A 24,521-nucleotide genomic window follows, 5' to 3' on the forward strand; every position below is an offset into this window, starting at 1 on the left:
CAAAAAAAAAAAAAAAAAAAACTAATTCTGTATGATTTATAAGCATTTTGAAAAATGGGGACATGGGTTATGTCCTCATACATCACCCTCTACTTGTAATACCTGTGTAATGCCCATGTTATTATACAGAGTTGTGTCCTGATTTGACACAAAAACAAGAGCACACTTACACACACACACACACACATACACACACAAGTTTTTACCACTTTGGTTTCTGATACGATCTCACTTAAAAAAAAGTAAATATTTGACAAAGTGGTGATGGTGAGTTCATACAATGTAAATTATGTGATTTTTATTTTAAAAAGTAAGCATGAAGGTTCACCCATAACCTCATCCCTAAACATAATAATCACTTGGGTGTAAGCAGATCATACAAAAATGTACAAAGGAGATACAAATAAGGTTCAAATTCATAACAATTAGCCAACAATTCACCAAAATGTAAAATATTTTGCAATACTTTTATGATTTGGTTGGGATTTTATTAAATATTTGAAGTCTTAAAAGAGAAATAATGCTTTTCACCATCTACAGAATCAAACAGAAAAGTATGTTTATTGCACCTGTATTACATACGAATATCTACATATAAACAATGAGAACAGGCTGCACATTTTATTTATTAATTTATATATGTTTTCTTCTTCTGTTTGGAGTATGAACGAGCAGATCAAACATTCTGCTTGATAACTCATCTTGTGTTGCACAAAATAAATTAACTTGTGATTGTAACGTCTCGGTTACGTATGGTAACCCTCGTTCCCTGAAGGAGGGAACGGAGACGCCACGTCGGATGACCGACGAATATGGGATATCGCTTCGATAGACCAATCTACTTCGAGTGTAAACTAAATGAGCCAATGCACATTGGCATGCAATTATTGCATCCAGCTGCCGCTGATCACTGCGTGAGTATAAGAGGGCAGCAGGTGCAATGCATACCAGTTTTTCGCTGAGGAGCCGAGCCGGGAACCCGGCAGCTCAGCGGCGGTACAGCAACCATGGCGACGGGACGTGGCGTCTCCGTTCCCTCCTTCAGGGAACGAGGGTTACCATACGTAACCGAGACGTTCCCTTTCAGTCGGTCACTCTCGACGCCACGTCGGATGACCGACGAATATGGGATCCCTATCAAAGCGCCATGGGTGCTGCCCCTTCCAGTGCCCTGTGCGAGCCGCCTGCGCCCCTATTAGGTGTAGGCCGGGGCTCAGAACAAGTAGCTCCACTCACCATTGTCAAAGCACTACCTCACTGGGTGAGATGGATAACACTGGGAAAACGTACCCGGTCCGCTTGGAGCCGGGACGCTGCGGAAGCCCCATCCTTCCCGAAGGAGGTCTCGGAGGCAAATACACATATAGCATCCGTTTAGGAGTATACGGAGAAATTTGAGGTGATTAAAACCCTCTTGGGAAGGCAGAAGTCTGCCGGGGAAACACGGGCTCTAAGGCTATACCGTGGACTATACACATACGAGTACCGCTTAGGTCTCAATATGGAGCCCAGCCTTCCATGGTTCTTACGGATTCATCATGAAGGCCTGGCGCCGGACGTTCCGCCGCGTCCAGCTGCCTAGGGTGATGGAGGATCTCAACAGGGTCTACAGTACGGACACTCTGGAGCAGTTTTAGCAAGCCGACACTAACCGGGGCCTCTCAGTGCCACTACCCGTTTGAGGTGAGAACACAGGAGGATACCGGCTCTACACGAAGGCTATAGAACCTAGCGAACGTGTTAGGGGTCGCCCAGCCTGCAGCTCTACAAATATCTGTCAGCGAGGCACCACGAGCCAGCGCCCAGGAGGAAGCAACACTTCTAGTTGAGTGAGCTCGCAACCTGAACGGGCAGGGCACATCCTGAGCCTGATAAGCCAGGGTTATGGCATCCACAATCCAGTGGGCCATCCTCTGCTTAGAGACGGCATTCCCCTTCTGCCGGCCTCCGTAACAGACAAAGAGCTGGTCTGAGGTCCTGAAGCTTTGCGTCCGGTCCACGTAGCACCTTAATGCTCGAACAGGACAAAGCAAAGCCAGGGCTGGGTCTGCCTCCTCCAGGGGCAGCGCTTGCAGGTTCACCACTTGGTCTTTGAAGGGTGTAGTGGGAACCTTGGGCACGTAGCCAGGCCGGGGCCTCAGGATTACCTGGGAGTCAGCCGGCCCGAACTCTAGGCACGAATCGTCGACCGAGAATGCATGCAGGTCCCCTACCCTCTTGATGGAGGCCAGTGCAAGCAGGAGCACAGTTTTCAATGAAAGAAACTTTAGCTCAACTGAATGCAAAGGCTCGAATGGGGCCTGCTGTAGTGATTTAAGCACTAGAGACAGGTCCCAAGAGGGTATACAGGGGGGCCGGGATGGATTTAACCTCCTGGCCCCTCTAAGGAACCTGATGATGAGGTCATGCTTACCCAAAGACTTCCCATTCACAGGGTCATGGTACGCAGCAATAGCGGCAACCTGGACTTTGAGGGTGGAGGGAGACAGCCTTCGCTCCAACCCTTGCTGCAGAAAGGATAGCACGACCGCAATCGGGCATCTTCGGGGGTCTTCTTGGCGAGAAGAACACCACTCAACGAACAGGTTCCACTTCAAGGCATAGGCGTGTCTCGTAGACGGTGCTCTTGCCGAAGTGATGGTGTTAACTACCTCTTGGGGTAGGCCACCTAGAACCTCCGCGTCCTGTCCAGGGACCAAACATGGAGTTTCCAAAGGTCTGGACGAGGGTGCCAAATGGTGCCCCATCTCTGAGTCAGTAAATCCCTCCTCAGAGGAACTGGTCAAGGAGGGGATGTCAAGAGGAGCACTAGTTTGGGGAACCAGGTCCGAGTAGGCCAATATGGCACTACTAGCAAGACTTGCTCCTCGTCCTCCCAGACTTTGCACAATGTCTGTGCGAGAAGGCTCACTGGGGGAAACGCATACCTGCGTAGGCCCCGCGGCCAGCTGTGTGCCAGTGCGTCCGTGCCGAGAGTTCCCTCGGTCAGGGAGTAGAAAACCTGGCAGTGAGAGGTCTCTGGAGCAGCAAACAGGTCTACCTGAGCAGCTCTGAACCGCCTCCAAATCAGCTGGACCGTCAGGGGATGGAGTCTCCATTCTCCCGGGAGCATTGCTCAAGACAGCTCGTCGGCTGTACGACTGAGCAGGCCTGGAATGTGAACGGCACGAAGTGACCTCAGAACCTTCTGACTCCAAAGGAGGAGGTGGCGGGCGAGTTGCGAGATGCGACGAGAGCGCAGACCACCTTGGCGGTTGATGTACGCAACAGTCGCAGTGTTGTCCAATCGGACCAGCACCGGCTTGCCTCGTAAGAAACCTTTGAGACGGTTCAAGGCAAGGTGCGTTGCTAACAACTCTAGGCAATTGATGTGCCACTGCAGCTGCGGGCCCGTCCAAACCCCTGAGACTGCATGCCCGTTGTACGTGCCCCCCCCGGCGGTGGTGGAGTCATGCGTGTAAACCACAGCATGCCTGGAGATCTGCTCTAGGGGCACCCCTGCCCAAAGGAATGTCCGATCTGACCACGGAGTGAGGGTTTGGCGACAGGCCGGTGTAACTTGGACCCGGTGAGTGCCGCGCTTCCACGCCCACCTCAGGACTCGGCCATAAAGCCAGTGCTGGAGCGGCCTCATATGTAATAGGCAGAGCGGTGTAAGTGCCGCTGTGGCCACCATATGCCCCAGGAGCCTCTGAAAGAGTTTCAGTGGGACCGCTGTCCTGCTCTTGAACGTATTCAAGCAGGCTAGCACCGACCGCGCACGTTCCTCTGTGAGGCGTGCTGTCTGTTCGACCGAATCCAACTCCATACCGAGAAAAGAGATCTGCCAGAACCAGCCACAGATGGCGCTCCTGGACCACTAATGTGGACATCGCACGACCCAGCGAACGCGCGGTGACCTTCGTCGCTCGAAGCGCAAGGTCAGTGGCGGTTCGGAGCTCTTCCAGAAGCGCTGGATCATGACCACCCTCGTGCAGGTCTTTCAGTGCCTTAGCCTTGTGCACCTGCAGTAACGCCATAGCGTGTAAGGCGGAAGCAGCTTCCCCGCAAGCCACATAGGCACTGCCGGTCAGACCAGACGAGTGGGCACCACCCCGAGAAACCAATCATCCAGCCGTGAGGGCTCGGGACGCGGTGGGGGATTCCACTCGAGCCCTACCCTCTCGGCGGCCCGGGAAAGCATAGCTGCCACTTCGGAATCCGAATCAGGCTTTGTCACCATCCCAGAGGACGGTAGCGCAGCCGAACCGTAATCCGACAGCTCTCCCTCCGATGCTGAGATCGACATCTGGTCGGGGGGAGTCCCACTGGATACCGCTGGTACGCTCCTTGAAGAGGGCCCAGCGCGTTCCGTGGGTTGCTCCACTGGATCGGAGGTGCTAGAGGAGTGGTGGTCCCCAGAGGGTTGGTTCCCTGCGGGGTTTGCCACCACTGTGACCCTCAAACCACTCGCGCTACTGCCGGAAGTGGTTCTCGTCTGTCGGCCGCCAGAACGAGTCCCAGATCGCGGCCGCGGCAACGGGACTCCGCCCCCCTGAAGGTAGCGGAGCCTGGTTTGCAGCTCCGAGATGGTCATATTCCCGCAGTGAGAACATGACTCATCCACGAAAGCCACCTCAGCGTGCTCGACGCCCAGACACGTGAGGCAGCGATCGTGACCATCACCCGTTGCCAGGTAACGACCGCACCCAGAAACGCACGGGTGAAACGGCATCCTTATAAGGACGATCCGTCGTCTTTATAAAGACGCACCCGTGAAGCTCTTTTAGAGAAATTTGCTCTTTTAGGAAATGCTCTTTTAGTGCTGAGGCGCACAGGGGAATTGGCCGCTTGCAACACGACAGGGGTAGTGCAACCTGAAGTGTGCAATCCACTCGACACAGGAACGACCGCCGCTGAAGCGCCGTCTCGCCAACACACGAAGCTTCCGAGAGCGTGCTGAACTCGTAGTACACAGCAGACACAGTTGAGCAGAGCGATACTAACGCTCGGCTCCGAAGCGAAAAGCTGGTATGCATTGCACCTGCTGCCCTCTTATACTCACGCAGTGATCAGCGGCAGCTGGATGCAATAATTGCATGCCAATGTGCATTGGCTCGTTTAGTTTACACTCGAAGTAGATTGGTCTATCGAAGCGATATCCCATATTCGTCGGTCATCCGACGTGGCGTCGAGAGTGACCGACTGAAAGGGAACTAAATCTTTATTGTGTTTCTGAACTATCCCTTTAGTTTAGCATTACTAGTACATCCCCAGCATCGCAATTCAATGGTCATGTGAAGGCATCATTCATTAAAAACAATCCAGCAGTAAGTGGAGACCCAGGCTCATGGTGTTTTGTTGTATCGATAATAATGTAACCTCTCGAAAAGGTACCCATCTAAGGCCTTAGCACATATTGATTTTCATCTCTGAGACATTGTATCCTGGAAAGTCTTGTGGTGAAACTAATGTAGTCCTGCAAGGAAAGAAAGTGAGGTTTATTTTGCTTGTTTTCTGGACCCTAGAGAGTGCGAAACCAATTCATTATACCGCAAGACAACAAGCTGGTCAACGAAACGCTTATTTGCAGAGTTACTGGTGCACTGCGGATATCTTTACAAAAAAATAAATAAATAAAAAAAATAAAAAAGGTGAAAGTAAAAGAACAAAAGACTGCAAACCTTTCACATGATTCTTAATCTATTTGCAAATATACAATTCTTAAAACAAAGAGCACATTAGTGCGAAGGTACAAAGATTAGACTTCTTACTGATTTAAATGAGACAAATTAAATTTCATTGGCGATGCAGGTAAGAGCAATAAAGAAACAAAGGGGGTAGAAATGGAACTCTTGTTTGTATCTTTTGTCATACTTAAGCCAAATCCCAATATAACAGTATAGAAAAGCATAACAATAAAGGAGATGAATGCAATTTGTATCAGACTAAAGTGCTGGAATGGAGAATGTTATTAAATCAGGGAAAAAATACTAAATTGAGGTGGCATGTTGACAGTATCATGGTGAGGACAATATATGTCGTCGCTTTACTTCCTTAGGGCTTTTTGTTATATACTGTGCGTTTCCTTTTGCTGTTACCTTTAGCTCTGTTGAGGGAGGGTTGTGATGTGAGCTGGAAGCTCTACATAGCAGCCTGGGATGCTGTGGTTTGCTTTAATTGACCACAGTGGCACTGGGCTACAGTCCCAATTGGAGCTACTGCTTACACCTCAATACCCCCACCCCCATCTCTCTGTCTCTCTCTGTCTCTCTCTCTCTCCCTTTCTCTCCATGCTGCCCTAACAGCTCCGGGATTGGATTGTTTCATTTGGATTACAGCAGATACAGCTGAAAAACACTTCACAATGAATATGAAGAAGGCTTAGTGCTGATTTGTTTGGGACTTTTGACACAACCTCTTTTATAAGTTTTACTCAAAAACTTTTATTGATTTGTAGACTATAAAGCAAACTCAAAGCAAAATAAAACTCCAGTTAAAGAAAAACTGACTGTTGATAAAGAAATAAATCTAGGATGGGTACTTGGTTCCTTTCTTTAGTTGACGATTAGATACTGAGATATGAGCATCTCAAAATAAATGCAAGCTTGCATTTGATTGCGAGATTTAAGTGGACTTTATAATGTGGTGTAATGTAACAAAGTAAAAAAATACTTTACTTGAGTTTTTATATTTCAGACAACTTTTACTTTTTCTCCACTACATTTCCTAAATAAAATGTATAATTTACTTGATACATTTCCCCTAAGTATATTCATTACTACAAAATAGTCAGAAGGACACCAACTGCAGCAAAGCAGGTTTGATCCATGTGGTCTGGTGTTTGCAAGCACATTTGCTCATGTGCATACAAGTGCGCTCCATGAATGATTCATTTCTCACTTAAGTTGAGTCAAGGGTGTGAGATAAAGCATCGTATGTCATAATATGGTAGCCTAAGTGTTGTTGTAACGATGTGCAGTCCGATGTTATCAAGTAGGCTATCACCAAATCATACACAGAGTGCACACACATTTATTTATTAAAATTCCAGATATCCTCAATTGTAGACAGCAAAACATACTTCTATATGCTTTTTATATTTATATAATATCATGTAGGTCTAGTTAACAATCTATATCACACAAAGAGTACAGTTTTTCTGCAGATGCATATATATATATATATATATATATATATATATATATATATATATATATATATATATATATATTACAAGTCCAGTAAAGCAATACATTACTTACATTTTAGACATAATATTGTTTGTTTTTGCTCAGTTTTCGCCAACAGTTCCAAATAGATCACAGCACTGTTTTGCATCTCTAAGCAATTTAAGGTGTTTACTTGCTGAATGAATCAGATTTTTGAACAAATCAGTTGAATAGATGATTCAGTGATTCACTCATTAACACAGTCAAATGCTTTGTATCTGAATGAATCAGCCATTTGAATGAATCAACTGAATCTCAATGGCTCACTCATTAACATTCACTTGCTGTCACCCACTTCACATTTTGACTTTTTATTCATGTTCTAAATTATTTCAAATATTAGTATGAAATATTTTATGCTAAAAACAAATCATTAGGCCTATCAATACATATGGTTCTGCAGTTTAAATGCATCCATGTCCCTTCTGAGATATATAAATTGTGTAAATACATGCTATTTCTGATGCATATTACAGAAATGTTATCTTATGTTGAAATAAAAGTCACTAAGTACCAGAAGAAGTGCTTTTCATTCTTACCCAAAAATACAAAATGGAAAAAAAAATACTTAAAACTGAACACAATCTTGCTACCCGAGTTGTTTATGAACATTTATTCATTTATTTGCTTATTTGCTTCTTTTCCATTTTGCACTTACTGGTATATCAAATCTATTCAGAATACTTGGATTAAACCATTGGAGTTTATTTTTAGGCTATTTAAACTAAAATGTTAACGTACATTCATTAATTTTATTCAAGTAAAAAATGAAATAAAAATAATAATAATAATAATTATATATATATATATATATATATATATATATATATATATATATATATATATATATATATATATATATATATATATATATATATCCATGCCGGGGGTTCATAGTTCAGTGGTGCTTGGGGCAGAAGAGGAGAGGGGTGGCAAGTTTGGGAGGGAGTTCAGCTTCCTGACATCCTGGTGGATGAAGCTGTCCTTCAGTCTGCTGGTCCTGGCCTGGAGACTCCGCAGTCACCTCCCTGATGGCAGCAGACTGAAGAAGCTGTGTGATTGGTGGGTGGGATCACCTGTGATGCAGAGAGCTTTGCAAGTGAAACGTGTTCCGTAAATGTCCTGGAGGGAGGGGAGAGAGACACCAATGATCTTCTCTGCTGCTCTCACTATGCGTTGCAGAGTCTTTCGGCAGGACGCGTTGCAGGCGCCATACCACACAGTGATGCAGCTCGACAGGATGCTCTTGATGGTGCCTCTGTAGAAGGTGTACATGATGGGGCCGGGGCTCTAGCTCTCCTGGTTTGCGGAGGAAGTAAAGATGCTGTTGTGATTTCTTGGCCAGTGCTGCTGTGTTTTCAGTCCAGGAGAGGTCCTCTGTGGTGTGCACACCCAGGAACTTGGTGCTGCTCACTCTCTTCACAGTTGCACTGTTGATGGTCAGAGGAACACACTGAGTGTGCGCTCTCCTGAAGTCAACAACAATCTCCTTTGTCTTCTCCACATTCAGAGAGAGATTGTTGTCACTGCACTATCCGGCCAGGTGGCTCACCTCCCTCCTGTAGTTTGTCTCATCTTTGTTGCTAATGAGACCCACCAAAGTCGTGTCATCTGCAAACTTAATAAAGAGGTTGGAGCTGTGTGATGGTGTGCATTCATGGGTCAGCAGAGTGAAGAGGAGGGGGCTCAGCACACATCTTTGGGGGGGGGGGGGGGTGTTCAGTGTGATGGTGCTGGATGAGTTGCTGCCGACCCATACTTCCTGAGGTCTTCCAGTCAGAAAGTCCAACAGCCAGGTGCACAGCGAAGTGTTGACCCCTAGCTGGATCAGTTTGTAAATGAGCTGTTGAGGGATGATTGTGCTGAATGTTGAACTGAAGTCAATGAACAGCATTCTGACATATGAGTCCTTTTTGTCCAGATGTGTGAGTGCTGAGTGGACGGCAGTGGCGATGGCATCATCGGTCGACCGATTTGGTGCATGACTAGCCGTTCAAAGCACTTCTTTAGGATTGGAGTAAGTGCAACAGGATGGTAGTCATTGAAGCAGGATGGAGATGGCTTCTTCGGAACTGGAATGATAATGGTAGTTTTGAAGCTTGTGGAAACAACAGCCTGAATCAGTGAGATGTTGAAAATGTCTGTGAAGACATCAGTTCTGAGTTCTGCTGCACAGTGTCTCAGTACATGCCCAGGGATGTTATCAGGACCCGGAGCTTTGTGTGCATTGATCCTGCTAAAGGATCTCCTATCACTGTCTGGGTTCAGAGTCATAACCCGGTCGCCGGGAGGAGGTGGAGTCTTCTGTGAAGTGGTGCTGTTTTGTTTCTCAAAGCGAGCGAAGAAGGTGTTCAGCTCATTCAGCAGAGAGATGTTACTTTCACAGGTCCGTGGTGGGGGCTTGTAGTCCGTGTTGGTCTGTATCCCCTGCCACAAGCTCCTAGTGTCTCTGCTGTCGCTGAATTGATTAGCTATCCTCCTGGAGAGCTGTCTCTTAGCCTCTGTGATGCTGCAGGACAGGTTGGCCCTGGCTGTTCTCAGTCTCCAACCCAAAGATATATTCTTAATAAGAGTTTAGACTCATCCACATCCTCCTAAAAAGCCTCATTTAAATACGCCTCTACATGTCTATGTCATGATGTGGGAAGATTTGCATAATGCTGCATAAATGTCCATGCAAAGAAAAAAGGCGTAACTTTGATTCTTGCTGCTGCCGCCAGTGCCATGTTGTGGACGCTGTTTTGTTGTGAAAGCGAAAATACTTTGTTTGGCCTCCCAAAAGAGGATACAACTAGAAATCTGTGGTTAAGTTGTATTTACAACACTGTTCCAGAACCGTTCAACCCAAATATACAGATGTGAGCAACATATTTTATAGAGGAATGCTGGCTGGTCTGACTCACAGACTGTGGGCCCCATCATACACCCGGTGCAATGCGACACAAGGCACAGAGCACACCTAGCTTTTGAGAATGAAAACATAGGGGGGAGACATAGAGGAGAAACAATAATGTACAGTATGTAGAAAATAATGTCTTTTTTGAACCTTAAACTTTATAAACACATTTCATTACACCAAATACACAAAATATTGTTATTTTTTGCAACATCATATGACCCCTTTAAGGTAACATGTTTTATAGTGGCATATAAATTGTCTAATACTTTTGTTCACTGAGAACAGTCCATCGTACAGGCCACTGATAGAATCTAACAAACATAATATATTTTCCTTTCAGATGAGGCCACACTTCTTAAATTTCTGAGGTAACAAAGGGGATAAAGGACAGCATAATTTATAGACTGTGAGAATTCACACAGAAATTGTCAGTTGAGAGATTTCAAGCCAGGAAGAGAAACAGTCTTGTTTCCAACACCGCCCAAGAGTGAATCAATCCATCAAGCTGACAAAGCCTGCATTTTAGATTGTTCTCAGTACACAAGGGATCCTGAGAGGTAGTTGAATAAAATTACAAAATGCTGTTAAAGAAACAAACTTTATTGCTCTGACAAGAAAAAGGTTGTAATACCATCAGACTGAAATCACATGCCAAAATCTTTACATGATGGGCAAATGAATGCATTAAAGGTGTAGTTCACCCAAAGATTAAAATTCTGTCATGATTTACTCAGCCTCGAGTTGTTCCAAACCTGTATGTTCCTTTCTTCTGTTGATCACAAACACAGATATTGTGTAACCAAACAGTTGACAGTAGCCATTGACTTGCATAGTAATGTCAATATGGAAGTCAATAGCTACTATCAACTCTTTTTTTAACCAACATTCTGCAAAATATATCCTTTTGCCATATAGTCTGTAATAACTTGTCAGTGAAGAAATGATACAATAGCATCAGTGAGGTCATTAAAGCCCCTTTCACACCGCACGTCGGACCCGGCATATTGCCGGAACTTCTGTGTGAAAGCATCCACGTCCCGAGAGTGATTCCCGCATTGAACCCGGGTCGGGGACCTAGTAACATTATCGGGCTCAACCCCGGGACGAACTGTGTGAACAAAAGTGAAAGCACGCACATATCCCGGGTCATCACTGGCAGTGTGAAAGTGCAAAATATAGCGACCCGGGGACAATTGCCGGAACACTTTACCCATGTATTTGCTGGAATGGCAGTGTGAAATGGGCTTAAGTGAGGTCTGGTTCACAGCTGCCTCTCTAGTTCTTCCCAATGGCGTTCAGGTCTGGATTTTCTGCAGGTGAGTCTTCCACACAAGTTCTTCCACAACAGCAAACCAGTTTATTGGTGGCATCCTATGATAGTACATGGTTATTGTGACTGAGATTTTTGGTGCAGGCATTCTACTGAAATGTTTGTCTAAGATCAAACATGCACAACAAGACACAAAAGATTGTTGCCCTGAGAACTCAGTTTATTGGCAATGGACACATGCTTCAAGAACTACTTGTTGCAGACTTTAAAAATGATAGGACAACAGCCTTGATCAGTCTATTATTATTATTATTATTATTATTATGTAATTTTCTTGGTAAAATATACAAAATAATTTTATTTTATATTTTTACATTCTGAAATTGTTGTGAATTAGTGCGGGCTGAGTACCAACTTCTATCCATCACGAGTAGTGCTTTGAACAGAGGGTGAAAGGGTACCTAAGTACTCAGCAATTGAATTTTCCAATGCTTTTTTTTTTCTAGCTGACTAATCTAATATTCACTTTGAAGTAAAGGTACTGAGTTTCTATGGAAAGGAAAGCAATCTGATTATACGGTAAGTGACTCCCCCATGTCTGAAGGGGTCTGTCACTTTCCAAGAAACATGGAGCCATTTTGGCTCTTTTGAACCCACTGGTGTTTGCCGCTGTCTTTGGAGAATTCCTCAGAGAGCCAGACAGCCAAACTATGAACTAGTGCAGTTATTGAATCTGCAGCCATCTGATTCAATGATCTGAGAGGCAGATGCTATTTATGAGTCTGCTTTTCATTCCTTTTTAAATATATTTCAAGACAGGAAGTATGTCTGCTGTATGAATGTCGAATAAAATCGACTTCACCCCATCAATTTTCACAGCAAATACAACAAAACAATGCTCAATATTTAATTCATATGAATGATTCTTCACACAGAACCTCAGAAAGTGGTGAAGTAAGGGGAAAATGTGATACATCTAAGCTGGTTTCTCTGGTGTTGTCTAGCAATACCTTGTCTTGTGGTGCTAGAGGGCACTAGGGACTGCAGGGTGAACTTGAGGTTCTTTGAGCTTTAATGGAACAAGTCAGTAAGATCCAACACCAAGTGTGATGACCTCTGATGATGTGCATTAGACCGTGGTGTTGTCATAAGCTGATCTTCAGAGATCCCACAGTGCTCATCGACGCTGACCTCTCCACATGCTGTCAGTCTGTCTGAGTGAGCACAAATGTGCTGATGAATAGTTACAATGATAACTGTGAGAGGTGAAAGAGTTGGTGGAAAGAGAGGCTTATGAAGTGGTAGAAATGGCCACATAAAATAGGACTAACAGAAATGAAAACATGGTATCATCATATTTTTCAATGTTGAAAAAAAAAAAACTTTTTCCCAGTTGCTGCAGTGAGATGATTCACTCTAGAGCCCAGCATTTTGTTTGTGATGTTGTGTACAGATGGACTAGTTGATGGAATAATAACAATCTATCTCTTGTTTATGAGCAGGTTTTGAAAACCAAAATGAGATGAAATCACCGGCTTTATGCAGAGAAGCCAGAAAACTTTCTGGATTGTTGGCAGTAAGATTCATTTTCTGCTTTTTATTATCACTTATGTTGTTTTGATGTGGCAGCCAGGAGGCAGACCTTTGATGATTATCTTTTGTTTTAATATGAGAAGATAGATAACAATGGGAGAGACATGAAAACTCAGGAACACAGAGCTGTTTGTGTGAGTAAGACGAAAAGAGATGAGATGTTTTGCTGCTTTCAGCTGTCAGTAAAGACACTCATAGATGTAAGAGCAGGGAGACCATAAATCTCAATTAGGTAGAAGCTGCGCCTGTCATGTGTATATTTCAGTGAAGCACAGTTGTGCGATCAGCAGTAAACATCCATCCGATGGCCAGAGGGCGCTCTCACTCTGAAATTCCAAAACATGCCTCCAGAAGAAACCCGGGAAATGCCTAAAGTGGTTGCTGAATAAACAGAAGATTTAACTGCTTTCATTAAGTCAACATGACTAATAAACGATAGTGTCTATGACAATATATGGTTTATCTGTCTTATTATATTTTTTATTATAATAAATTATATAATAATGCAAAGCTAATCAATATGGTAATCTAAGCAGTGATAAAGGCTATGACATATGTTCTGTCCCTTATTCTGTGTAAGAAGCCACACTTCAGCCACGACTGATGTTATTAAGTGAGCCTGGAGTAAAAACTTTATTAAATGTGGCATTTGCACAGATCATAGGTCAGAGGAGAAAGGGCAGACTGGTTAGAGATAATAGATAGGCAACTCAAATAACCACTGGTTACAACCAAGATAGGCAGAATTGTGCTGAATGATACACATTTGTGATACCCAAATGACTGGGAAAGATCTCCTGTAGCCATCACACCACAAAGTGAGACTTGACCACACATTCTGAGGCGGAGGATCGTTTTCACTGAGGACACGACGAGGTTCCGGCTAAATCTGCGAGGAGGCTGCGCAGTGAATTAGCGAAATTCCAGGGTTGGAAGCATGCTGAAAATAAACAATACACTTGTAACTACAACATGACAAGGAACGGAAATAACAGCAACAAGGACAACATTTCCCTGGCTCAGGTACGGGGGCTGCTTGATCAAGAGAAAGTGGATTACAAGAAATCAAGGTTGCAAGGTTGAACACAGTTCTAAAACTTTTACACAAATGATTATGACTTCTATGAATCAAAGAGTAGATGGGCTCATGAAGGAGGTTCAAGACTTGAAGTCTCCAGTTCACTCAAAAGAAGGTGGATGAATTGAAAGTTAACTGTAGAGAATGTTAAACTGAATGTGAATCAAATACAAATGGCATACAAACATTGGCTGAATATCTTTTGGTATTAGATGTTAAAGCCAGTTATTTGGAAGGTCAGTGCAAGCGGAATAATGGTGGAGGTGGAAGGCATTCCTGAGTCTCCAAATGAGAAATGGTGTGAATCTGAAGAGAAAGTAAAACAGATGATTCAAGAGAAACTACAGCTTGGTCAAAATACAATTACCTTGGAGAAAGCACACAGGATAGAAAGGATGAAAAGTGAGAATTCTAATCGACCTAGACCCATCATTTGTTAGATTTCTTAAGTATAAAGACAAAGAGGCAGTGCTGGAGAGAGCAAAATACCTCAAAGGCACAGACATATGCTATAAATTTCCCGGAACATGTACGTTTAAGGAGGAAAAAGCTTATGCCAGAATTTATAGCTGTGAAAGAGGGGAGAGATGGCCTATCTTCGTTATGATAAATTAATCACATACCCATCATCAAAAGTAAAAAAAAAAAATATATATATAGCAATGGGAAATCAAAGTAGGTCTCTGGTTTCCTTAAGCTAGCTTAAAAAAAAAGTTAAATGATATATATATATATATATATATATATATATATATATATATATATGTGTGTGTGTGTGTGTGTGTGTGTGTGTGTGTGTGTGTGTGTGTGTGTGTGTGTTTGTGTGTGTGTGTGTGTGTGTGTGTGTGAAATGATTAAAATTTGCTCATATAAATATTTGTAGCCTTAGAAATAAACTTGTTGAAATATCTGATGTTTTAATTAGAAATAAGAATCATGTTTTATCAGTAACATAAACATAACTTGATCAAACATTCTCAAAAGATGTAGTAAAATATACATGGTTATAATTTTTACAGGAAAGATAATAATAAATATGGTGGGGGGTTGTTATTTAAGTGAATTGTGTGATACAATTGATAATGTATGCAATACAGGAATTTTCTTGATGGGTGATTTAAATATTATTTGGATGTCTCAGGTTTGTCCCTTAAAGACTAAAGTGGTGAATGTAATTAATGTATGTAAGTTATTTATCAACCAACAAAAATGTATGTAAATAGTCTTGGTGAGAGAAAATCTACTTGTATTGGTCAAATTTATATGAATTATGTGCATATGTGGTCTAAGGGTGTATCTGTTCCCATTGGGCATAGTGATGATATTATAATAGTGATTACTAGGAAAAACAAAGGTCCCTAAAGGAAGACCAAAAGCAATATAACAGAGATCATATAGGGAATTTTGTCAGAAATTATTTTGTAAATAGGTAAATAATATATGTTGGGCTGATTTTCATAAGGAAGATCATCCTGATGATACATTAGCAGCTTAATACATATGATACATAAGCACTTATGAACACACACACACACACACACACACACACACACACACACAGTAAAGAATATTAGGCCACCATTGATTGATAATGAACTGAAGAATAGTGTGGTAGAAATAGATGTGGCAAAGGGTATAGCAAACAGAACTTGGAATAAGCAGGGTTTTGCAAACTACGTAATCGAGTAACTAAAACTAAAAGAAAAAAGAAAGGGACATTTTAAAAAGTAAAAATATGTGAAAATAAATAGAATGGCAAATAAAAAAAAGTGGAATATTCTTAATGAAATAGTGGGTAGGAAATCAGGACAAACTACTTTGTTATTGAGACTGAATTTTTAACTAAATCAGATGAAATTGCTGATTATTTTAATTCCTTTTTTTATAAATAAAGTACATAAACTTCGTGAAGAAATGTTAACTGATAATATTCAATCAAGTGAAAGGCAAATTTAAAAAAATAAATAAATAAATAAATAAATAAATAAATAAATATTACCAAGTGATAAGCCAGCCCTATGCTTTGAATTGAATAAAGTGAATGTACAACAGGCGGAACAAAAAAAAATAAAAAAATAAAAAATAAATAAATAAATATATATATATATATATATATATATATATATATATATATATATATATATATATATATATATATATATATATATATATATATATATATATATATATATATATATCAATTATAAATATAGATAAACCAGTAATGGATAACTTAGATGGAGACCTTGTAAAATTAGCAGCCAGCTGTTTGGTTGCCACATCTTTAATATCAGTATTAAAGAGATTTTCTCTTTAGCTTAAAAATAAGCTAAGGTTATTATTGCTTAGGTTATTATTATTATTATTATTGAAGAAAGGTTATTACTCTACATAAAAATTCAGCACTGAGTTTTAGTGGTGCTAATAGTCGACCAATATGTTTACTGGCAGTTCTTAGTAAAGTGTTTCAAACGATAGTTTGTGAACAAATTAAATTACTCTTTAAGGAGAATAATTTTTTTTTTTTTTTTTTGTCTGATTTTCCGACATATCGAGTAGGAAATTCACCAGGAACAGCATTAACACAGATAACAGATAATTGTTTAGTACAGATTGATGATCAAAATTTAGGAGGAGCAGTATTGTTGGATTTTAGCTCCGCTTTTGATGTAATGGATCATAACTTATTGTTGACAAAATTGAAATGTTATAAATTTGCTTATCAAACTGTGCATTGGTTTAAAAGTTATCTGACCAATAGGAGGCAATGTGTATTTTAGAGTGGAAGTTATTCGGAAGTGAAAGAGTTGCAATGTGGTGTGCATCAAGGAAGTTCTCTAGGACCACTGTTATTTTCTATTTTTACCAATGATCTTCCTTTGGTTTTAAAGAGTGGAAGGGCAGTATGTATGCAGATGATACAACATTATATTTAGCAGCAACATCAATTAACCGATTTTCAGTGGATTTAAATGAGGAGTTAGGATTAGTGGTAAAGTGGGTACAGAATAATTAGATGGTTCTAAAAAATAAATAAATTAAAAAAACAAGAAAAAAAAAAAAAAAAAAAAAAAAAAAAAAAACAAGGCAGAGGCATGAAAGGTTATTTTTAGCTGAATGTCAACTAACCTACAATGCTTGTTAGGGTGTATAGCATCTTTGGCAGCCCTGGTGGTTACTCCTGTCAACCTAGCAAATGTGGGCCCAATCTGAGGAGCTGAAGCAAGCCCGTAAACTTACACCCCTGCCAGGCTTACCAGCTATGTCTTAGGGAGGGCAGTGGAACCTGGGGTCTTCCATGAAGAATGCAACTCTGTCACAAAGTCTGGAAGTATAGGCAAACCTTCCGTTTTTTTGGCGCCGAGAGCCTCTATCAAACACCGAAGTTGATGTTGAGACAGGTTGTGAAGTCAGGTTTGCCTGCTCTGCTGCTCTAGCAATCACTGCCTTATCTGGTGGATCCAAAGGAACAGGATCCAAGGCCTGAGAAGAATAATCCTCAATTTCTGAATTAGAGATGTCCTCCTGATCTGATGGCATAGAGTTGCCTTCCCTTCCAAACACTCCAGATGCTATCACAGATATCACTTCTGGGTGGCGGCATGGCTGCTTTTGCACCAGCTCCCCAGTGCCTGGTGACCCCACTTGCCACTGCTGCGCCTGTAACAAATTATTCAGAGTCTCTTGCATTCCTTGCATTTGCCTCTGAATGGGATCCACGTCCCCTTCTACATGCTTGCGCTTGCGAGACCGCTTACTCCTAACACCTTCTTTTTGAAGATCCTGATCAGGCCGATGTTGTACTTGTCCTGCAGGGATCTCTGCTGGGAAACCAATGTCGCCTTCCTCTTGCATCTTAATAAGAAAGTGAAAAATAGCTCAGCTAGCTTTTGTCTTCACAGACAAAGAGGTTTCTTTGGCTGAAATGACAAAAGAAAATCTCTTCCCGTTGTGTTTTTAAACAGCTTACTTCAATTTGGTAGCTTTCACCTTTACAGGTGAAAAGGTGATTGTTTGGCCCCCTTGCCAAACAAACTGTGTAGTTGATTGATTACATTGATTATTAAATTTTTTATATTACAAATTTTCAAAAATGTTGATTAAATCCCTCTGTAAAAACCTTCAGAATATAGACAGGAATAAAAAAATATATATAAAATTTTGTGTGTGTAAGTGCTATTGAAGTGGAGATTTATGGCTCAGTGTTGGAGAAAAAAAAAAAAAAAAAAAAAAAACTCATTTTGAGAAAACAACCTTTAAAAATATGTATTATAATTGAAATCTGTTGACACAAACAGAAGTGCTATAAAAAACACTTAACAGTGTCTTTTGCATGTTTTCCTTCCATTAGTTTGAAAAAGCACTTTATGAAAAACCAAAAAGCCCAAAATCTCAAAATTGACATGTGTTATTGCCTGCAGTGCCTCACCTCAAATTCAAGCTCAAGAACATTCAGCTGATACAGCTCTGAAAGTTTTTCCAAATTAAATCCAGTTGACCAACAGCTCAGGGGTATGTAGCATGAAGCTAGATTAGCTGGCTAGCCAGGTAAGTTTCAGGTTAGTTTGCACCAATCCTGGGTTTTAGAGACCATATAAGTGGCATGGCTTTTAGTGGCATTCATTGGCATAGTAACTTACACTCCACGGCTAACCTTCTCCGGGGCAGGTTATGTTCTGGGTTCTCAGACTGAAGGTTCAGATATGAGAAATGTGACACATGTCTGAAACAAAGTCACTCCCCCAGTTTATCTTGCTCCAAATTAAAGGTCACTAATGCAAAAAAATAAAATAAAAAAAATAATAATAAATAAAATCCAAAGGCTTGGCTTTACAGTAATGATAATTACTGAGTAATTGTATGATTTATGTAATTATTGTGATTCATATTATTATTATTATTATTATTATTATTATTATTATTTACACACAATAATTTTAGTTTAACAGATATTATAAATTGTTTATTTTCAATAAATATTAATGTATACAAATAATGTAATATAAATAAGCTGTAGTATCAAAAGATTGCACTATAAACTAAGTCAACGGGTTTCACTTGTCACTGCACTGATAGAGCAAGATTATTTATTTTATTTGTCCTTCTTCATTTTTCATATGATGTTTAAATTTGTCATATTCTTCAATCTTTTAACATCTAGCAAAATCCTTTAACTTTTAATCCTTTAAGTTTTGAATCCTGCTGAGAAGTAAATCAAACTTGTTTTGTGTTGCAAGGCTCGTGATTGGCTGTTCGCCGGTGATGTCACACATTAATGTGCACGCACTCCACAAACTCAGGATCAAAGCCTGAGTTAACAAAGAAAGTTGATAAACAGCATTATGATACCAACAAAGCCGGATTGTAGATGTTTGGTTTTGTCGACTCAAAACTAGTCCTGTAACTCAGAATTTGTTCTGCTACCATCATGGTACAGGCCCATGGTAGACATATTGTGAAAATTACTACAAGGTTTTGATAATTACTACAGGATTTTAAATTTAATTTATGAAATTGTAAATGACTTTAAACACAAGGGTTAATTTTATGATTTGTTGTGATATACTAAGACTTTTTTTAAAGCGTTTAGAAAAAGTAGCCCGGCCAGGTGCAGAACGCTGCAGTCCCCATCCTTGCTGTTAAGGAGGAAGAGGAAATGTCACGAGGGAACTCACTGAATGTTCTGATTGTCTTTGAAGATGAAGAGGTGATGTCAACCAAGTCTAGGTCAATTTCACTGCTGCAGTTTTTCCACTTTATGAACTAATTTAGAGTACTCTTAACTTCTCAAAGCAGCTTTACAGAAAATGCATGTCTACATTACAATTTAGCCTGATCTGTACTATAAATACTTTTCTACTTGAATAGTGTTATATCATGTGATTTAAAGTGATGCTACGTGGGTGTACTAACTTCTATTGTATACTATATGTTGACTAATAAACTGGAAGCAATATTGACATGATATACTGATACAATTCCTCACTGCTAATCATGAAGTTCTTTCCATTAAGTAGTATGGGTTTAATACAGGATGTTTACAGTCTGATGTAGTAAAAATAAAAGTTGAATGTGCATGCCCTCTTACCTCACCTCTTTTACTTTGTTAACAAATGCTGTTTGTGGAGTTTTCACTTGGGTTGTAATAGTATGAGATTTTCAAGGTATCGTCTCAGAAAATATCACAATATATACTAAAGAATAATACTTATTAGTAACAACGACTCTTAAAAGAACAAGTTATTTGAGTGAACAAATACTTACTTCAGTATGTAGTTGATGAAATAGCACCACTAAGAGACATGCAGAAACAAGCAGATTATTTATATAGCTGTCTCTTTGCACATAAATATTCACTGACACATAACATATCTACCTTTGACATCCTCATTATACTATAAATTCCATGTTCACAACTGCATGACAACCCGCATTTGTTTTTGTTCATATCCGAAGTATTCCCATACTGCAAATATCAGTGTTATTTTTCTTTTTTCTTTTTTTTTCTGGTGAGATGGAGATGAGATATAATCTATGTCTGTCATTTTCTCTGCTGCATGTGTGTGTAAGCAGCCAAGTGAATGCAGAGTGAAGCAGCCGAGCAGAAAAAAAGCTGCATATGTCGTGGTGAGATTTGTTATTTTATTTTTAAACTGTAGATGTGCAAATGTTTGCGGTATGATAACCATGCATGTCCAAACCATGATAAACTGTCATACCAGTATTATGTTTCAGTGGCTCAGTGGTAGAGCATTGCATTAGCAGTACAAAAGGTTGTGTCTTCAATTTCCATGGATCACACATGCTGGTAAAAAAAAAAAAATATGTATATATATATATATATATATATATATATATATATATATATATATATATATATATATATATATATATATATAACCTGAATGCACTGTAAGTTGCTTTTTTCTGCTAATAACATTAATCAATTAAATTATTATTACATTATATCTTTACAACCCTATTTTCCACACAAGAGCAGAGATGTATAAAGTACTAGAAACCAATACTTGAGTAAAAGTACAAGTGCTCTATCAAAAAAGTGACTTGAGTAGAAGTAGAAGTGCTCTTTAAGCACCACACTTAAGTAGAAGTACTAAAGTATTCAACATTTTTTGTACTTAAGTATTGCAAGTAGTCTATTTTAAAATTTACTACTCAAGTACTGAAAGTAAAAGTAGAAGTATTGTGTTATGTAGCTATTAAAGAAACTAGTCAAAAGTTTGAACATATTGTTTTTACTATTTCAAATGATTAACCTAAAGGACTATCACAATTCCTTTGACTGTAACTTCTTGTAAACAAAAAACGGTTACTAGGGTTAGTTAGCCCAATTTGCAAAATTATGTCATTAATAACTTACCCTCATGTTGTTTCAAACCCGTAAGACATCAGAGGGTCATTTTGAATGTTTTGAAGCATCGAAAATACATTTTGGTCCAAAAATAGCAAAAACTACGACTTTATTCAGCATTGTCTTCTCTTCCGTGTTGTAAGACAGTTAAAAACAAAGCAGTCTGTGATATCTGGTGAACGAATCATTCGATGTAACCGGATCTTTTTGAAACAGTCCACCAAATCGAATTGAATCGTTTTAAACAGTTCGCTTCTCCAATACGCATAAATCCACAGATGAATTTAGCTGCTAACTTGTTTAATGTGTCTGACACTCCCTCTGAGTTAAAACAAACCAATATCCCGGAGTAATTCATTGACTCATACAGTACACTGACTGAACTACTGTGAAGAAAGAACTGAAGATGAACACCGAGCCGAGCCAGATAATGACTCGTTCACGAGTCAAGAACCGTTTCTGTCAGACGCGTCTGATTCGTGAACCGATGAGCTGATGATACTGCGCATGTGTGATTTAGCGTGAAGCAAACCGACACACAGAGTGATTCTTTTGGTGATTGATTCTGAACTGATTCTGTGTTAATGTTATGAGCCCAGGTGCAGTAAAGGCCCACCATGCCAGGTATAGTGGCCAATGACGCCATTGCATCGAGCGCAAAATAATCGGTGAACTGTTTTCTTCAACTGGTTTATTGAATCGAACTTTCAGAAAGAACTAACGTTACTGGTCATCCGAGAACCGATGCAACCGGTTCTTGACTCGTGAACGAGTCATTATCTGGCTCGGCTCGGTGTTCATTTCTCTCTTCACAGCAGTTCAGTCACGCGCAGTCTTCTTAATAGTGATGGGAGGTTCGGATCATTTTACCGACTCGGACTTTTGAGTCTCGTTCAGCAAAATGAACGAATCTTTTTTCGAGTCATTTCGTTCATTTCGTTCATTTTAGCAAAATGTATAAAAAAATACTCATTCTTTACCTGGGTCTTCAGTCTGTGATTAGCTCATCTCACCTCTTATCTGACAAGAAGTCTTCGGGTTTAAGTCATTCCTTAATCACGTGACAGCCCCATACGCAAAACTAACGCGGTCTTGAGCCGGAAAGAGAATTGATTAGTTCATCTCATGAGTCTTTCGGGTCGAGTTTGACTCGTTCCTTAATCACGTGACAGCCCCATACGCGAAACCAACGCGGTCTCGAGCCGGAAAGAGAATTGATTAGTTCATCTCATGAGTCTTTCGGGTCGAGTTTGACTCGTTCCTTAATCACGTGACAGCCCCATACGCGAAACCAACGCGGTCTCGAGCCGGAAAGAGAATTGATTAGTTCATCTCATGAGTCTTTCGGGTTGAGTTTGACTCGTTCCTTAATCACGTGACAGCCCCATACGCGAAACCAACGCGGTCTCGAGCCGGAAAGAGAATTGATTAGTTCATCTCATGAGTCTTTCGGGTCGAGTTTGAATCGTTCCTTAATCACGTGACAGCCCCATACGCGAAACCAACGCGGTCTCGAGCCGGAAAGAGAATTGATTAGTTCATCTCATGAGTCTTTCGGGTCTCGGGTCGAGTTTGACTCGTTCCTTAATCACGTGACAGCCCCATGCGCTATTTCTGACATTTCTGTCACTGTGTTTTTGTTACTGTTTGTTGAGGATCTGTGGTTTGTTATTATTTTATAAATAAATAAAACCCTGTTATAAATGAAATTTTGATTAATTTGTCTTCTTGACTGTCTATCGGTAAATAAACACTAGGCTATATAATAATATAATAATCCAAGCTTACAATAAAAAGTATTTATAGACTAGTTTGTTCATTTTTACTCCAATTTTGAGTTTGCTGGTATAATAATTGCTTTTCCTAGGCAGACTTGACATATTGGTGTAATATATGTATAAGAAGATTGCTCAAAAAAGGGCATAATGACATACATTAAAAGCAAATAACATTTTGAATTTGAATTATTAATGTTAAAGACAAATGTTAAAGACATTAAGGTTATGATAACTTCAGCTTTAACAGTTTTAACCCAGCTCAGAGTGAGGAGTTTCAGATCCTGGTTCACTGCCAGTGCAGGGGCCATGTTTTGGGAAGACTTTGACGAGAGGGTGGCAAGCTTGAGGCCTTCTGCTACCTCTTCTAAGACCTCAGATGCTATGATGGCCAACCTTGCAGAGCCACTCTTACCCCGCACATCAGACCCTCTGGCCTGGTGGAGGAGATGTTCACCAGTATACACAAGCCTTTCTGAAGTCACAAAGACAAGACTTTGCATTGTGGCCACATCCGTGCCATCTGAATTTTTTTTTCTAAAACTGGGCAGATTATCTCAGATAGAAGAACTCACAGACTCAGCCCATCCAAGGTCAGGGAGCTTGTTTTTTTTTTTTTTTAATAATGTAAACATGCCTTAAAGCAAGTCCTAAAAATATAGCCACAGTGTGTTATTTATTTTAAAGCTTATTTATTTGTATTTTTTTAGAAAAAGACTAGCTTGTTGTGCAATATTTTTGTTGTTGTGATTTTAAAAGTTAATTTGTTATTGTTATAAGGCTCCGTAGCTTTAGTATCTCTTAATTTTCATTTATTTTTTATTCAAATGGTGTAAAATTATTTTGGGAATAGCTTGTTGTGCAATATTTAGTTTTTCTTTTTTTTATATTGTACTTTTAAAGTTCATTTGTTAAGGTTATTAGACCCTGTGGCTTTATTATCTTTTAATTTTAATTTCATTTTTAATTATTTAGATTTTTATTATTTTAATTTATTTTGGAATAGTTGTCCTCTTTGTTACAAAGCTTTTCTGTAATAAACAATAAACAACTATTCAAAAGTATTTACAGTGTTTTTAATGTTTATAAAGTGTCATATGTTACAAAAGTATGGTTTACACAGACAATCTGATTTAATAACTGCACAACTAAACAAAAACAAACAAACAGACAGAAAAAAAGATCAACATTTTAAGCATAACCAACTCTTTATTTCCACATTCAGTGTTATGGAAAAGTACCACCATGACAGAAATTAAAAACAACAATTTGAAACCAGAAATGCATCACGTTACTGTAAGAGTAAATAATACTAATAATAAA

The sequence above is a fragment of the Carassius auratus genome, unplaced genomic scaffold, assembly GCF_003368295.1.
Source record: "Carassius auratus strain Wakin unplaced genomic scaffold, ASM336829v1 scaf_tig00001753, whole genome shotgun sequence".
NCBI lineage: Eukaryota > Metazoa > Chordata > Actinopteri > Cypriniformes > Cyprinidae > Carassius > Carassius auratus.